This window comes from Falco naumanni, chromosome 7, assembly GCF_017639655.2.
Source record: "Falco naumanni isolate bFalNau1 chromosome 7, bFalNau1.pat, whole genome shotgun sequence".
Classification (NCBI taxonomy): domain Eukaryota; kingdom Metazoa; phylum Chordata; class Aves; order Falconiformes; family Falconidae; genus Falco; species Falco naumanni.
The window spans coordinates 38,566,621-38,581,656 of record NC_054060.1 but is presented as its reverse complement, the minus strand read 5'-3'; positions in this window follow the sequence as shown (position 1 = coordinate 38,581,656).

The window sequence follows — 15,036 nt, the reverse complement described above, 5'->3', positions numbered from 1 at the left end:
AGCTAATGCACACTGCAGGAAATAATTTAAGCTTTCATACATGCCAAGGGACTGTGAATTAGTGATGAGAGGCATTATGGTGGACACAATGCCTTCAGTGGAGCTGGCTGCTCAAAGTGTAGTCCAGGTCAGAAAACGCATGAGGGAAAATTCAGCTATCTGAAGGTGAGCGGGCTGTACTTACTTTGGAGAAACCTTCTGGGTCAGGCTGGAACACAATTTAATGTTACCTGAGAATAAGGAAGCTCTGGAATCAATTCTCTCCCTTTGCCTCAGCCAGGTCTTTCAGGGCTCACGTTTTACACATCGAGAAGGTCAGAATTAGTTGTCAAACCTTGTAAAAGATCTGGACCTCACTGAATCCTTTATCCATCCATGAAGTCCTTGAAAAGTAATAGATATCCTCACAAAGGCTCAAACTCGGCAATTAACTTCCCATGAGCTGGAATCAGAAAACGTGTCCCATTTACCTGAATAGATTGCATAAATTGTATTTGGAGGAGATTTCAACAAGACAGGTTCCCTGGGTTTTGCTGTGAATAAGCTAAACACGCCTTCAACATAAGGCCCTACTGCACTATCACAAAAAACAAATCCCCCTTTACAGTGTGTAGTGGGAAACAGGAGACAAATTTTTTTTTACCTTTCAGACAAGAGGTGTAAAACTATTGCTGGGAATGAAAGCCCTGTAAATTAATTTGTATTAAAATTTCTGCAACACCTTTGTAGATAAATGGAAGTTACGTACATAATTTATGGAGGATGGTATATGTGGAGTCTCAAACCCCCTCAAACACACTCGCTCAAGCATAATGTGCAGAACACTAACACTCTCAGACAGTGTGCAGATTGCAATAGTAAAAAAAAATCACTCTAATATTGTGCGTTACAATAATAAATGCAGGAATTAGAGGTTTTTACCTCTCTGTAAATAAATTATGCATATGTAGTTTTGAATTAACCAAATTAAATGATTAAAGACACTCCATTCCTTCATAAACTTGTCATGGGAGTAAGGAACATAGCATACAAGCAGAGGTCTCCAGTTCCTCTGAGCTTCACTGTTTCATTTGAAGCAATCTTAGATGCACTTCCTTTTCCTTCCAGCTTTGCAAGGATAGAAGGCACTTTATTTTCCCTTCAGCTAATTATTTTCAGATAAATGCAAGTGCTGAGACTAGAAGCACCACTTTTGTTTGCATCCCCTTGGCGGAATGTTGCTGGTGCTGGAGAAGTACCACATAGCTCCTCAGAAGTCAGTCTGCCCACAGCCACCGGTTCCAACTTTTCTGTCCCTGGATTTAACCAAGGGAGTCAAATAGTCACAGCTCTTCAGGCCTGGGCTGGCACTGTAAGTGGATGACACTCCTGAAATGCAGGTCCATAGCGCCTTCTCTGCATGAAGTACTGTTGTGCTATTTTGCCAGTGATGACATGATTTGGACACGGTACCACATGGGACACGGTACCACGATTCACACTTGGCTACAAACACCGCTGTCCGTTTTAATGTGGGGGGGAATTTAGGCCATAGCTCAACAGTCTCACTTCTTAATTTCATCAAACGGTACTGTAGCCTTAAACCTGAACTCACCAGTCACAAGGAGAAGAAACTGCAGAGATTTGAAGAGTGTTTCTTCCCCGGCATTACCAGTGCTGTCTTACCGCCATGTTACCAAACAAGGCTTAACTCTGCTACATGCTAGATAGCAAATTAGGTCAGTTCTTCCAGGGAATCTCTGGACAGTATCTGTTACTCTCAAAGCACTTAGTTCAAAATGTCATTTTATAGGTGGAGAAGCAGGCACAGAAAAACAGGGCACCTTTCTCAAGATCCCAGGGTAGGGCTGTGGAAGAGCTGGGACACTCGGCTCTCAGTGTGCGTTCTGCTCCTGGGCAGCACCACCTCCACACCATTACAGATGTTAAAACTTCCTAAGGCTGTATTAGCAGAAGGGCCTACTGCAATTCGCATGTTTCAAAAAACCCAGGAATGTCCACATAATACAGCTTTCGACTGGATTTTACATGTCTCTGCTAGGGAAGAGTACACAGGCTTGCCACTCTGTGTGAAAATGTGCATTTTAGTGCAACTCTTGCCACACGATTCAGCTCAAGTGATGATGCTCTGAAGCAGTGTGAGCACAGAAGGAGTTTAAGCGAAGGCAGCGCAGGTATGTCACCGTTCACGGAGCTTGCTGGTATTTCTTCTTTAGTTGCACCTGTATAGTACAGTGTGCTGATACACGCTTTCATCCACTGCGTTTTGACCATATTTTCCTTTCTTGCTATGAAACCAGCCTCAGGCTTAATGAGTTGCATGTAAGATGGCAATATCTCCCAAACCATTCTCGGTGTTTTGGAGATGAACCCCATTTTCAACAGCAGAAGAAACTGACTCTTCATATTCACTTCAACAGGGCTGTGGGATCAAGAGCACAACTGGTTTTAAACTGTGACTTTATGACTTTATGATTTGGATTATACATAAATATGAAAACCAGTAGCTTCAGGGGACCAGATTTACTAATACAGAGGTGTCTGCCCATCCTTGGTACAGTAACCATGCCACCCGTCCTGGGAATTGAGGTAGCTGTTCCAAGGTAACCAAGTATTAAGACTTCTGTGATTCAGACACCAGGTAGTTACAATGGACTGAAGTAAAAATGAAAAGAGTTACTTTGAACTTTAAAAACCCCAACAGTATTTATTCATTTGATTAAAGCTTTGGAGGAAAGTAAGGAGCAATTTTCATCATTCAGCAATCATTGTGCCAATAATCATTCTGCTTGAACCGAAGCAAACGAGGTTCAACCTTCTTCCAAGATATTTTTAAAATGTTATATAAATATGTCATTGAGATTTTTACTGCAAGTTTCTGAGTACAAACACAGCCTTATGGTGAAATGAAGATTACTAGCTCATTTTGTTCATAGCATGAACCAGGGGTTTTGGATATTAATGGGACATACACACTGGAAAGAGCTGTGATCTTTCGTTTAGAAATTTTCTTTTCCAGAGCTTTATACCTCTCACCAGCTGACTTGTCATTAGGATTTGGAACAGTGGAAGGAAAAATTCACACAAAACAATGACAGGCCATTAGGCTACGAGCTCTTTGGAATTTGTTTCCAGTGTGATGGGTCGCCAATCTGGCCGTGCCCTCCAGCATCAGTACAGTACAAATAATTAGCATTACATTTTCCTTTTCCCAGCTGCTTGCAAAACTTATTAGTACACATTTTTGACATGGCAAGAAGCTGCTACAATCTGACATTCATGTATGAACACCAAAATGTGAATCGCATGGCTGTAAAAACCAGGAAACACTTCACACTCTTAAACCACTTAGATTCTTGGTTTTGTGCTTGGATTCTGTGTGGGATGTATGTGAAGGACACGTGTGAAAGACAAAGACCACAGCATCTGTGATGGCAGGTACACAATGGGGTGGCTGGAAAAAAGCATAGGAAGAATTGAAAAAAAATTGTCTGAACAACAGAGGATGGGACGAGCACGGCTCAGGATGGAGAGGAGTGGCAGGGCTGCACCTCTGCTCCACGCATGTGCAGGTTGGCAGCATCCCAGGCAGATCAGACCCCATCTTCCTTGCACAACTTCAGGTTACTCATGGCCACGGTCTTTTCTGCAGGTGCACTTCAATACGGCAACTCAGGCAATAACACAGGGGTTGTCCACTGGAGTTATGGAGGAATTGAATGTGGATGGGCTGAGTTTAACATTCACCTCCTGTGGGAGATGAACAGGCCTGATCCCACTTTTTTATATCACTTCACAGTGTGTTAGGAAGTATTGGATATTGATAGCCGAGGTAAGATAGGTAACAGTCCAGGCCAAGCTACTTTCAGCAAACACATACAAGAAAACGTTTGTTTAAAATTCATCTAAATATTCTATAACACTGATAGACACCAGAGAATTAAAAGATTTTCCTCACTCCTCAGAGCTTTCCCATTCTCCTTTGCCTGGTCTCTGCCTATTTCCCACTCCCTAGGAAGTGCTTCTCCAGCGCAACTTCAGCCCTTAACTCCAGAAACCGCTCCGGGGGAGCAGCTCCTACTGCCTTTCCAGAAGTTCCCAGATGTTAAAACAAGGTCTGACCCAGCCTTTCTCTGTCACCAAAGGTCTGCCACCCATCTGTCCTCCATACAGACATGCTTAAACCTGCATACATTTTGACATTTGTAAATCCATCTGAAGGTGCAATCTGGCCTTGAGAGCCCAACCGTCCCATGGCGAAGGCTTGCGCAGTCCCTGGTCAGAAACCACGCAGCTCTGACACAGCCCGCAGCTGTCTCTGCCCTGACAGCCTGGCTGACCATGTCAGACCATTGCTCGGAGGTGCCTGCCTCAAGAATTGCCCAGTGCAGATGATCCATGTTCTCCCTTACTGAATGGCTGTACAAACTAACTGCTGAGCACACATGTATTTAACAAGAGCCATAAGCACCCGTGCAGTACGGTCCTTGTCCACAGTAAAAAGTGAAGGTACCTAGAGAGATGAGTTTTGATTTAACGCACTATTGGGAAAACCGAATTTGGAGCTGAACTTAACAAACTTTGCAAGCAGTTCTGTACTGTTGTTTTTCTAAAATTATGACTAAATGTGAAAAGTGTGGAGTTTAGCAATCTCTGTTCCAAAAAAATGTACTGGAGAACATGTCCCTATTTTTATCTACGTAAGTAAAAATATTCCAGAAGACATTAAACTTGACTATAGAGCTTCTTGTCAGAACATGGCATGCAGCACACGAACTTAGGAAGATTAAAAAAAGCCCAACTGACTGGACTTAGAGAAATAAGAAAATTCATCTGAAAAAATAACTGAAGAAGACATAATTTCAGGCACTATAAGCGAAGATCATCATGGAGCTCTTAGCTTCTGGTCCAACATTCTTGCTAAAATGGGATCATGAAACCTGATAACTTTTTGATGCATCTGAATTCAAAGCCAGATGTCTAGAAATCACAATACAGGCTCCACCTGTGAACTGTGGAAACTATCATCAATAGTAGTGATTCAAACAATGAGCATGGAACTCAATCGGAGCTTCAAAGAAGCACTAAGACAAAAAGGACCACTGAAACACTTTTATATTTGACCAGGCAAAATGGTCAGATCAAAGACATAAACACCATCACAAACAGCCTTGGTGTTACAAGTACCAGCATATATTCCAGCGGAGGAATCTTTGAAGAGTGCTGAAAAATTAGAGGAACACAGAGAGGACACCCCAAAATTACTCCCAGACTGGAGGAAACAGCTTACAATGGGAGGCTTCCTTTGCCTATCTCATCAAAAGAAGCCTGGGAGGTAAACTTGATTATTCCATACAAGTATATTCACAGAGGGAAATTTCCAGGGACTACAGAGACAGCTTTTGCATCCAGCAAAACAAAGCAGTAAAAAGTCTACCATTAGGACCCGCAGCAATAGGAAAATTTTTTTGCCTGAAAGTGAGAGTGATCAAACGTTGACACAAGCTGCCAAGAACAGCAATGGAATCACCATCTTTTCCTATCTCTGTATCAACATCAGATGCCTTTGTCTTAGCCAAATGCACATTATAGACATGTACCAGGTAACTGGATGCAATTGAGGAGGTCAGGGTCAGTGATCTAGTGGATGCTTCCAGCCTCAAGGTTTAAATTGAGCTGGAGGGGTGATTCCTACTGCATTCTGGAAAGGATATAACAGCTTCTCCTAGCGCTTCAGGGCTTTCATCAATCTCTTTAAAGGATCAGGATAAGGACCTTCACAGAAGCAGTTTCCCAAATCTGCAGATTCCCAAGTTACTCATTCTACATTCCCATTAATCATCAGCGGTGTAGATCCTGCCTCCTAGTGCTTCATTTGTCTTTCGCATGGTCTTTTTGGCTACCTGGACCATGCCTTTTCAGATGTTTCTAGCTGATAGCAACTCACTGGGTTATGTGCAAGACTTCTCATTCCTACAAAATTATCCAAGATTCATGGAGTTCAGCTTGATTCTATAGGTGTTTCTCTGCAGTCCAGGGTTAACTAATGAACGCCTCGATTACAGAATTCATGAGAGATGATTTACATTTTTTTCATTAAAAATGTCACTGGAAGTCCAGTCTTCCCATGCTACAATATTTGAAGCCACTGCCAACAGCATACACGGCTGATATTAATTAAAGTAGAAGATGACAGCACTTGGAAAATTAACACTTTTCTCTGCTCAGATAAATGACCTTTAACAAGTGCTTGTTCTTTAGTTAGACTAGGTCATTACTAGACATTACCGAGCATTTTCAATAAAACTGGAATCTCTGGCTCACCTTCAGTTTTAAATGTGAATGCTGGAAAGTAATGGAGACTCTCCTGTGAGGCACACAGTGCTGTCTACCACTGTCACAAGCCTGCCCACCACAACAGACAGCTAGTAATCCCTGAGTATCACTTTGCTCTGAGCAGCAGGAGAAGGGAGGTGGTAAGTTCATTTTGTCCCTTACAAGCAGAGCCCTTCCTTTGCTGTGCAGGATCAGGCTTGGCAAGATTGAAAGCAACCATCCCAATGCAATTCATTTGACCATCAACGCAGGGGTTATGAAAAACGGACAAGTAAGCTTGCAGTCTGTGTTGTCACAGGTAGCAGCCATACCCAAAATACAGGCAGAGTAAACTTCAAATAGCTGCAGTGCTGCACCAGATCCCTGGGTAGAACCTTCTCTCCACCATGGCTTCACACCAGGGCAGTGAAACTGCAGCTGGTTGTGATCTGAGCTCCTGATGCTGCGGTTCTTCCTAGGTTTTTCCGGGGTGCTGTCCTCCTTACAACACTGGAGTTCCAGATCACACTGCTGGAAGAAATCCATTTAGAGAAGCTCTCTGTGCTGGTATCTCCATTGCACACAAGATGTCATGGAACCCAGGACAAAGCTGAAAGCATGACACAACACACAGAAGAAAGGTCAGTCACTCTGTTCCAGTACTTCTGGACAAGATGGGGTGAGGGAAACAAAAATCTCCCACCCAACCTCCTTGTTTAGAGAGGAGGGCTTCCCATCACGCTCCACAGCTAGTGGGCTCCATCAAATCCTGCAACTTGCTCCTTTCTGTGAGAGACGTTAAATGGAGGTTCTGGCCATACACCATGCTGAGAAATTATGCTGCAGTTTAAGACAGTCAGAACAGAAGGCCTGCTTAGGAAGCAGTTTGAAATTATTGAGAGCAGCACTTCACATTTCCACAGCAGAAGCCTTTATAGGCTGGAAGTCTCAAACCTTGATCACTTCCAATTGAACCACTTATAAAAAAATGTGCACTGCTGGAATATTTTAAATGACTGTGTGCAGTGTGTACTGACTGAACATTAGGGGCTTCAATTAAATAACAGTTCAGAACATAATGAACTGAAAAATTTCACACTCTCTAAAGTGAGATAAGTATGAAGTGAAGGAGAGAGAATTAAGAAATAGTGCTCTGAATGTGGCACCAGCCACTGCCTGATGAGATTCAGCCAGAAACACAACAGAACAGCTTGTGAATTAGTTTTGGTTTTTTTTTTTTTTTTTTCCCAGATCCCCTCAGAGGGCACAGGAAACTGTCAGGTCCTTTTTCTAAAAAAAAGGGTAATGTTCCTTGTGCTGAGATAGGAGATGCACCTGCCCTGTGAACTTGGCTCATCATGTCTGAAGTTGGGCACTTCTGGATGCGCATCTAGAGTCAGCTGTTCCCTGCTGTGGGCTGAGTGGATAATCTGGAGCCCATGCCTAAGGTTCTGGCCTGAAATTCAGCTAAAACCGAGTCCTCCTTCAGTTCTTACATTTACTAATGAAATAATCTTCTCCTACAACCCATCTGACCCAGAAAGTAGTAGTACAATGTCTGAAACTCTGCTTACAGGTATGGAAAGCGATGCAACGAAGACTGCCCATCCTGTAGTTTTCTCTGTGTGTCAATGAAAGCGGAAAGAGGGACAGCAAAGGTAGAGCTCCTGCACCACAGCATGAGCCTCTTGCTCCAGAGTACTGCAGCATGCTTTACAAAGGAAAAACGCTGGCACTCAGGGTGCCAACATACTGCACTTTGGTAACAACCGACTTCAAGCAAGGCTATTCTCCCTTTGTTCCAGGGCTGGTTTGTTAGCTTTGGAGGTAAATCCCTTTACAGACTTCCCATGATCTCTAAAGCAGGCGTATTTGGTTTGAAACGGAACAAAATGAGACCTCATTCCAGCAAGTACCGTATTTATCCCTTTACCAGAGAGGGCATGGGTGGCTTTAGAGATCTTGCAAATACGAAAGATGTTAAAATAAACCAACCCAACAAAACAAACCTAAACAAACAGGAAAATTGACACGCTTCAGATTTTTAGCCTCATTAGGTTTAACATTTCTGTGTTTGAGGTTGCATTTTCAACTGACTCATTAACTATTGCTCAATCGGTATGATTTCATCCCAGCCGTTTCAGCCACCTCGGTGGCACCTGCTCTACGCACGTTCTCCTCCATAGTAATAACTGGTGAGGTCCTATAGCCAAATGCAGCTCACCAAAGCAGCTGCAGTCTGTAGGAGCCTGTGAAGGCTGAAGATGATGGACAGCCCCATCAGCCTCTACTGAGGCTGGCATACTACTTTCATGCTCCATTTGACTTGTAAAGAGACCAAAAAGGTCAGAAAGCTGGAAAGCATGTGGACTTTATGTAGCAACTATTTCAGATGGTAGAGAGTTAACTCAGTTTGCCAGCAAGTGTTCACAGGGATAGCAAGAATCAGGTGGGAGTCAGAAGCCTGCATTTATTCCAGTTTACCTAATATAAACCAACCATATGAAAAAATTGAAGCAGACTACAAAAGCCATTTACAAGTGTATGCGGTAAGTTTAATGATTTAGGAGTTCTATAAAAATTGTAAGTATGCTCTGATCTTCAAAAAAATGTTGTCAAATAAAACAAAATAGGAGGGAAACTTATGCACACTTCCTCAAGCACCATATTGCCAAACTGATGCGTCTGTTACCAAAGACTCGGTCTGACTGGTCTTCCGAGGAATGTAGGAAATCCAGCTCAGACCACTGAACTTCCATACTGTCATGCATAGAAAAAGCATCAAAAGCAATGCAAAAACCTTGCTCCTTAGACAACTGCGTAATTACCTGCCCATGGGATAAGTTTCTACCTCCACTCCTCAATCTGAATCTGCTTGTTAATCTTAGGGCTGAGGGCTAATTATCTTCTTAATTTTGTCTTTTCCTTTAACAGAAACCTGAAGCATTAAGACCGATGCTTTGCCTTTTCAGACTCCTCCCTAGTGGTGGGTTTCTTGTTTCGTTTGCTGTAGCATGAAGTGCCAGCGGTCAGCTATGCTTTATGGGGTCAGTTTCATACTGCCCCCGGTCCTCCTGCATAGGGAAGGATCAATGGGACTAGGGCTGGCCCAAAAAGCAACTTTCTAATTCAGATCCAAGTTTGCTTCAATTCGCAGCAAAATTAATTCTTGACCATTCGAACCAGAGGACAAAAAGCTATTAGGATATTGATCACTTTGAAACTCTTACTTCAACATTTCAAGGAAATGGGTTGAAGTCTTTAAATCGTACTAGCTTACACTCTTAAATAAAAGGTCATTCCAAACCCAAATCTGAGATTTTAAATCTGAGTTGCTTTTGTGAACCATGAGGCGCAGTTTTCCTCTGGCTCTCATGACTGACCGTGAACTGTGATTAGGGCTGTCTCCACATGGATTTTCTGCAGGCTAACCATGTATGAGCTTATGAGGCAGGTCTGTCACTAAAGCACGGCACTACCTGGCTGGTGATTTTCACAGGACTCCGCAATCTCTGAGCTTTCCGCAATTTCGGCAAATTTGCAGATGACTGACAGATTGCTAACACTTGAGAATTAAGTAACTTAAGAAACACCTAAATAACATGTGGGGAAATGCAAAGAGATCATGTCGCTGCCCAGGTTTTGTTTCTTTAACAAATCAGCCCCGAAACATCAAAATCGGATGCCTTAAAAGATCCAATGCTTTCAGAAGTTTTCTAATTGAGGAAGAAACGCTAAAATCTCCCCCTTCCCTGCAGAATTGCGCAGTTTAGCCAAACACATTCCTGAGAGAACTTTTTTGTCACCAAATCAACCAGTTATGGCTTTCCCTACAGCACCTTTTGTTACTTCGTGTATCTGTATCACGACTACTCTTTAAGGTAGAGTCTTTAGAAGCTCTCTGGCATAGAAGCTCCACCTTGACTTTTTTTGTCTGTATTTGACTCTTGGAAATGGGATGACCAGACCACATCATTACGTGTTCTTCAGTGTTTCCCAAACTAATGCTTCGCTTGCATTTGCCACCACCTAACCCAGTGAAGCAGTCAGATCAGAACAGGTACAATTACACCCATGAATGGCAGCCTGTGACAGCTTTACTTTCTTCCCCCAATCCATGGCTAGGGAGAAAACAACCCCAGTGTTTAATAATCTTCTATACCTAAAGATGAACTACTTATTTTAGTGAACATTTATTCTAAATAAGTAGCAGGAACATTTTTCCTCTTTCTAGAAACAGTCTTGTAGTTTGTTCACAAAACCATTTCACACGATCCTGAAAGTGTTTAACAAAACCATCTCTCATGACCAGAACCACAGATACAGGCTCTGCCACCCTATTGTAGCCCCTTCCTCATGTCAGAAAACATAATAATGCTTCTTAATCTCAGAAAAGTACTGCAAAAATTCAGCTTTGTGAGAGCTGCAAGGCATTTGGAAACCATTGGGAGAAAACGTGCCATGAAAGTGAATGTCTTCACTGCATGATGCAAATATATGTTAAGCAATAAAATTCTAGTTCCCAAATAGGCTTGTCTTGTTTTGATATTCAAGGATATGAAAAAAGACATACATACTTCTCATTTAATCCTGCCAAGATATAAAACTTGACTATTTTTATACAGTTGCCCAATATGGACAACAAAAATAGCTTTCTTAATAAAGAGAAAGAAAAGGAAAAGGCTGGCTAATTTCTTGTGATGCAAAATCATGAGGTCCACCTCAAGACTGCACATCAGTTTTAGGCTGAAGTTCTACCTGTCGAACCTCATTTCACTGAGGAAAAATGCTGCTACTTCTTGAAACCCACCTTAAGATGACTGAACTGTTCTGTCTGAGAATATTACTACTCCCAAAAGTAAAATCTGAAGAAAAGATTAATATACTTTGCTGAGAGTAAGCCTGGTAACTATCACTGTGCTGTGTATTTGCTTCTTGTGACAGATGATATTTGATCATTTGGAATGATTACTTAGCTTTAGCTGAAAATCTTTTGAATCAAGTGGCTATAAATCATCTGTCTCACAAGTATTGCTAACTAGTGAGCATTTAGGCAGCATTAGCACAGGCTAATAACTCCTCTCAAAGGGAGAAGGGGCAGAGAGTACCTCAAGCACGTGTGTGTGTGCATGCACGTGTGTGTAAAAACCTCTGGGGACAATGCAAAAGTTTTTAAAGAAACAGCTAGACCTCTCCTGTGAATAAATAAGGCACATCACTGCCAAATCATACTGCAGTATTTTAAACTCAAAGTCACACATTTTTTCCCAGGGGGAAATAATTTGGTCTAACCTTGCATGATGATGTTAGAATAGGAATGTTGTGCAATTACATTGTGCACATGTTAATAGTGCCAGATACTTCGTTACCCCTGTACTCAGAGAGACCCTGTTCAGAAGCTCAGAGTCGAAGCTTCCACAAAACAGGACTGAGAATCTGTGGCAATGATATTGCCATTTCTAAGGTTTGGCCAATAGCACTTGCAGCACTTCATGAAAACATTATACAGGAAACACTGTTATTTTCAATCCACAGCTCCTTGTTATTTGAAAGATTTGTGTGCCGTTCCTGCATTGAAGTGTTCAGCATCAACCTGTAAAACTCCTGCAGTAATACTCCAGAAGGACTCACTACCTCAGCTGATACCTAAAAACTATGCAAAAATGTACATGAAAAATACATTTCCAAAAATCACTCAGCACTGACATAATACTAAAGTGGCCATGATTTTATTAACATCGAAAGTGGCTACTTCTGATTCAACTGCAAACGCTTCTTCAGTTGATGCAATTTAAAATTAATAAACATGCTTTTTCATAGATACTTTACAGAGGTTTCAAAAATGACAACATACTTCAGTTCTAATTTTTAAACGATAGCTTATGAGACTCAACATACCAATCTATCCTTTAGGAATTGATGCCGCTACACAGAACCAAAGGCTTATTTTTATCTAATCTTGTGGCTCATTGAAATCCAGGTATTATTAAAACACGGTATAACTACGCTTTGGCCATCTGAAAGCACCACCACCATTATTCACTTTGCTTGCTTATACCTTTCAGCTGTGGTTAGACGCTGCTTTAGAGCTGTGAGAAAAATCACATGTATACATGAAAAAAATAAAAGGACAAATTGCGGATTTGCATAATTAGAAGCTGAAGTAGAGTTAGTTAAAAGGGATGTTAGTGAAAATGATTTTAAACAGCTTACTGTGATCTATACTTTTGTATTTCATTTTCCTGTAGTCTGTTTTATGCTGTTCCTTTTACTTCAAATCCATAGCAGTTCTGGTCCTTTTGTTACTAACTGTTCAATAGTATCTTGACAGCAGAACTACATCTTCGTTCTCATTTAATAACTATTTATCATTCTGTATCTGCCCATTTTCAAGAAGGAATAAAGTTAAGTGTTCCAGAAATTGGAAAAAATTGAAACTTGACCTTTATTAAGTGGGTTAATTGTCACAATCTCAGCATGTATGAAATTAATGACCAAAAAGTGGAACTTCAGAGTTTCAGAAGACTAGGTTAATGTCCAAAAAAGTCTAAACTCTGACCTTCTTGACATATGCCAAAAGAAACAGCCACCCTAATAAATTACTACCTGTGTGCAATTATAATAAACCATTCCTAGCATCCAATCACTTGAATTAATTGCTGCAAGGCACTGGGGCTTTCTTAAGATATTCAAGTTAATCTAAAAATTCCTTTGCAGTTCATAGGAGACTGTTTGTGCATGCCCGTTTCAGCACGGAGATTCAGTTTTAAGGCACATTTTTATGCCTTTGGACCACAAATGTTGTGCTGAAATGAGGAGCCTTGGCTGAGTAACTAACAGCACTGAAACCCAGCATGGAATAAAGCAAAGGGAAATGAATTTACCTTAACCCATACCAAAGTAATTGCCGAATGCAGGGCACCAACATAGTTCCCAAATTCCTTACAGAGGAGGAACAACTTTTATAAATATGACAACAAACTGCAGAATATTTAAATCAAACAGCATTCACAAAAAGAAAGTTAAAAAAAAAAAAAATGAGAATATTCCATTTGCACAGATCCAAGTCAGCAGCAAAACACAAAACCTACTGACTTCCACACTACTCGGTCCAACAAGGATGAATTGGCCAGGAGGACAGCCAGAATTTCTCCTATGGATAGCAAATGCATCTAGGGAATGGGTTGTTTGCCCCAGCCTGGCACAAAGCAAGAGGCCACCTGGCCAGTAACATCGGTAAGTGAAACAAGGCACCATACTGGAATTAAGCTACTCTTGGTCTTGGCACATGTGGGATGCTACAGGGAAAATTGCTTTTTGCCCCTGTTGATTCTATTCAAAGGACAAATGACTTGTGCGTTCAGGGCTGTCAAGTTGGCCCATTTTTCAAGAACAATATATGCTTAATATTAAAAAAAATGCTAAGTGTTTAAGTTCAATTATCTAATTCTGCTGGTCTCTGAATCTGTGCATAAGTAACGGTGATTCAATTGGGAAATCAACATTGCTCACACATGCAAGATTTTATTCCCTATCCTCATGCAGATTTTAAACACCTTTCTGAAGAAGCAAAGTCAAGTCTCAAAGGGCAACAGACCTGTTTCACTCCAATTCATGTTAAGCTTCTCAAAGGCACAAGCTGTGGTGGTCTGCATTACCATTACCTATTTTTGCCATGTCTGAACTGGATTTAATTGGAAAATTATTGTCTGGTTTCTCCAGATTGGGAAGTTAAAAAGTTCTGCACAGACATACTCAAACATCTTTACATAGTAAAAATCAGAAAAACAGAAACAAAAGGAGTTTGGAGCACAATCAACTGAACTAATCACTTGGAAGATGGAAGAGCCAGGTTCAAAAGCCTCTTCTGTGCTTGATCAACTTTATACAATAAAATAGTCCCAGGCACAAAAATATTATGTGGACAAAGGTCCCAAAGTCTAGACACATTATGTTTCAGGTGAGTGTCCTGAATACACCGCTATCTTCTGTTTTCATATTCCTCTCTGGGGCTTTGTCACGTCTTTCTGTGCTGGATTCCCAAGAGCCTCTCCTTACCCCCTACACAACGAGTAGCTCTCCCGCAACAGCAGAGGAGCAAGTCCCCACACAACAGTGACACCAATCCAGACTTCACCCCGGCTGCCCTCAGCACTGCACTGACAGCCAGGCGAGCAGCCGCTGACATTTGTTCTTCACTGCCAGTTCAACACATCACAACAATTTGCAAATCGTATGTTTTCATCTGCTCCTAGGAAAAGTTAAGTCCTTGTCCAATTGTAAAATGAAGAATCCACAGTAATTACAGTACTATCTGGAGATAACTCTTTCTTTGAACACTCAGCAATAATTCCTAAACTTCTTATTCTTCAGGACAGCAACCCCTGCCTCTGAGACAAGCTAGCTAGCGTTCTGTTATCCAGCTTTGCTTTTCCACTTAAGAAAGGCCATCTCCTTGCTTTTCCCCCCATCAAGCTTAATGTTTCATGATGAAAAATGGCACCAGCTTCAGCTATGAAAACTTCCTAGCACGAGAGACAAAGGCAGAAGTCAAATATTTTTTGGTTTCCAACCACACCAGTCCTGACTGTGTCGCTTTCTGGCCAAGCGCTGATGACCAACTTGATTGCTTTTGTAAACTGCTAGGTCCAGTTCGTGCTGCTACTAATGTAAAAAAACCGACAACCACCAACAAAAAAAACCCGCAAAAGATATTACCAT